Source organism: Lupinus angustifolius, chromosome LG04 (genome assembly GCF_001865875.1).
Source record: "Lupinus angustifolius cultivar Tanjil chromosome LG04, LupAngTanjil_v1.0, whole genome shotgun sequence".
NCBI lineage: Eukaryota > Viridiplantae > Streptophyta > Magnoliopsida > Fabales > Fabaceae > Lupinus > Lupinus angustifolius.
Genome location: NC_032012.1, coordinates 22,587,910 through 22,591,623, shown reverse-complemented (window position 1 = coordinate 22,591,623; position 3,714 = coordinate 22,587,910). Strand labels below are relative to the sequence as shown.

Sequence of the window (3,714 nt, the reverse complement as noted above, 5' to 3'; positions counted from 1 at the left end):
TCAGAGATTTTACGTAAGTAAAAATGCTATTTTGTTTTTTCTTACTTATTTACTTTTTTTTATTTCATTCAGAGTTTTTACTTATAATTTTCAATCAGTGGTGATATCATCACCTGTACTCTATAGGAATCACATGCTATGAAGTTTTTTAACTCTTACAATTGCCAAACAATCGGTGAACATATGATCATTCTGTTGACACATGCGAGAGTCAAGAAAGGACAAGGTATTATTTATTGTTATAGATCTTCTAATTTTTCTATAAGAATTCATTAATTGACTAATACTTAGCTTGACTTTGTTGTAGGTAAGTACCCACCTAGTGTGAGCAATTCATGGTGTGGATCTAAATTTTTTATTAATGATGAAATTCCAGATTTTCAGAACTACAAAGACAGGTACAATGTAATTATATCTATATTCAAATTTTTAGTATTTATTTAATGTATCATATTCATATCCTCTTATTTTTTGTGTAGATTTTCAACTCTCAGTTTGTCCTATGATACATTGAGCCAAGGTAACAACCAATTATCACAGTATTCTAATTTATCTGATGATGACCGATTTATGTACAAGGCTGAGGTTAAGACTATCTCCGAAATTGCTGCCTTAACATCAACTGAGGTAAATTTATGTTGTAGTTACTATTTTTCTTATGAGTGATCTCCTAACTAATGTTTTTAATGTGCAGGAAATTACTTGTGTTACTGTTGGAACAACAACAATGTTTATTGTTGGGAAACAAGGATGGTATTATGATGGTTGTATAAAATGCACTAAGAAGGCTAAGGTTAAGGATGGTCCCTTCACCTGCAAGTGTGAAACATATAATCTGAGTTCTACGCCAAGGTAAAACTTTTTCATTATATAACTTTCATTTAGAAATTGAATTTTTTTAATCTTTTACTCATTATAATATTTTTTTATTTAAGGTATAAATTGGACATTAAGGTTATTCACCAAAATGGAAGTGGAAGGTTTGTCTTTTGGGATCGCCAATGCGCTGAAATAATTGGAATATCTGCATGCGAGCTTAGAAATCAGATGGTTGCAGTAAGCCTTTGACATATCTTCATTTATTTTCAGTAATAGACAATGACATGTTAGTTGACCAATACATTTATTCAATACATTATTTTTGTATTTAGGAAGGGGAAGATGATCCAAAAGCATTCCCTCTAAATCTTGACATGCTCCTTGCAAGGACAATGGCCTTAAGGGTCAAAGTGCAGTCATCCTACAACCAATCCTCTGTGATAAGACTATCTGAAAATCCAAGTTTGATAAAATCAATTTCTGATCAGTTTGGAATACTGGAGGTACAAACTGTAAGTTAAAATATATAATGTTCTATCCATGTTTGAATAAAAAAAAGATTCTTCTAAATTGATAATATTTATTTTGTACCTGTTATTTACAAGGTTTCGAACTATAATGAACAAAAAGGAAAGTGTCCTGTCAATGACATTTCTGAACATGAATCTGTGAGTGGAATCCATCCCTTTTTACAATGTTTATGGTTCAAAGTTAATAACACTAATAAGTGTGATATATTGTGAATTTTGCAACATGCATGGGTAGTCTGTATCTATCACTGTTGACCATGATCCAGACAACCTTCAAGTTGTAACTCCAACCAAGAGAATGTCGGCTGACCTAGATTTGGACCTTCTACAAAGCCCATTCTATAAATCCACTCAGTTGTCATCCTCCAAGGTGGCAAAACATATCAAGACTGAATGAGTCATTCGAGTAGGAAATAGATGTATGACCTTTTTTGAGAACTAAACTCTGATGCATCATAGTTTGATGTATATTTTGTGACCTTATCCTCAAGTACCCACAGTCTAAATGACATTGAAACATAAATTTACTATATGTATATTTTGTGAACTTATCCTCAAGTACCCACAAACTGACTGAAATTGCAATACAAATTTCCTATGTATATTATGTGACTATATCTAAATATTAGAATTTCATAACCAAGAATCAAAAATATAAGTAACACATGAAGGACATGACATGTAGTAAATTTGAAAAACTGAGTTTTTTGGCTAGGTAGATATAAACTAACATGATTGGGTAATCACCTTAATTTAATTGTCTCTTTTGGGGTATAGTTCAACAACCACATTAACCATATGTTATTTCACTAACATCATTATCGGTTTTTAACACTTTATATAACATTGTATATGACTGTTTCTCTATGATGTGTATTTTTTTAAAAGAGATCATGACTCATCACTAATGATTTATGCCTTATATTTTTTCAAACATGGATTTGCAATGATAATCATCTGATTATAATAATCTATTTCCATTTTCATTTGATATAAGAAAATAGAAATTTAGTTCCATATAATTTACGACATATTCATGTAATAATGTAAGATATACAAAATAGTTTTATTGAACATGCATTTAAAAAATATAAAAACATCAAATATTTATAATTTTGTTAAATCTTGACATGTTAGGTAATAAATATAGATGAATTAATCATGTAATTATATAGTAAATAGAATGGTACCCCCATTAATAGAATGATATTGTACATAACTTTATAATTAGTATGAGTATTTGACAAATATCAAATACATTTATACACCAAAACATGTGCATCAATATTTATATATCCTCTTTGATTTATTTTTTATTATTTTGTAGATCATCCACCATTCTAACAAGGAGAATATCTCTAAAAGACTAATTTTTCTTTCACTATTTTTTCTGTAAATATAATAATTCTTTGTATAAGTAATTGTTTTTATAGTGTTTTGAATTTACAGGTGACTTGACATACTATCATGAGCATAACATTGGTAAACACAATGACTAATGAAAAAACTCAGTACAATGATTATTCTCAGCCAAAAGGTAATGTTGCAACATGTTTACTTTTCAAAGTCACTTACATGACAAACTTTTACTTCAAATTAAAAAAAGAAATTTGTCTCAAGCTAAACACCTTCAACCATAAATAACAAAAAATAATCCAACACTTCTTCCATAATATCTCTCCTCTACCTTCTACAACTCTCTTTTTTCAAAACTACACAGAGTCCACGTTAGGTTTTCCTGCACATTAAAGCTCAACTTATGGTCTTTGTTTCCCAATCTTCTTGAAGCACTAAGGTAACAATCAACTCCTTCATCTCATCATTTCCTGTTCTTTTTAGCTTTCCCTTTCTATTTACAAATCATTTTTCCTTCATCTTTGTTTTTAACTATTACCTTTGCATTTAGGAATCAAAAAAGAAGTATAGCTGTCAAAAGACATCCTAAGCCTTATTTCTGGAATAAGGTAATGTTACTGTCTCTGAATGATTTTATTTCTTTATCACAAGGTCATAAAAATTATAAAAAGTAGTTGTGTCTTATATTATTCTTATATTTTGTTGAATGAATAGTTATTATAGTAGTTTTCTTGTTGTTATACTTTATCTTACACTTATACTATCAAGACTTTGCATTGTTGTTGATGATTTTCTGTTGTATCATATTATGTTAATAAGTTAGTGTTTTTATTTCCTTTTCACAATGCTGTAGAAATTATAAAAAATAATAGTGGCTGATATTATTTAAATATTTTGTTCATTGAAGAGTTAATATAACATACTTTGTTTTTGTTGTACTCTGTCTTACTTTTATACTATAAAGATTTTACATTGTTTTTGATGTTTTTCTATAATAAAAAATTACAAA

General features: G+C 28.8%; 1 long non-coding RNA gene across 1 annotated transcript; it reads left to right on the top strand.

Annotated features, from left to right (window-relative positions):
* LOC109344879 lies at positions 508 to 826 on the top strand. The gene is made up of 3 exons (XR_002107356.1): positions 508 to 520; positions 580 to 627; positions 750 to 826. It is a non-coding gene; the product is annotated as an uncharacterized LOC109344879 (long non-coding RNA).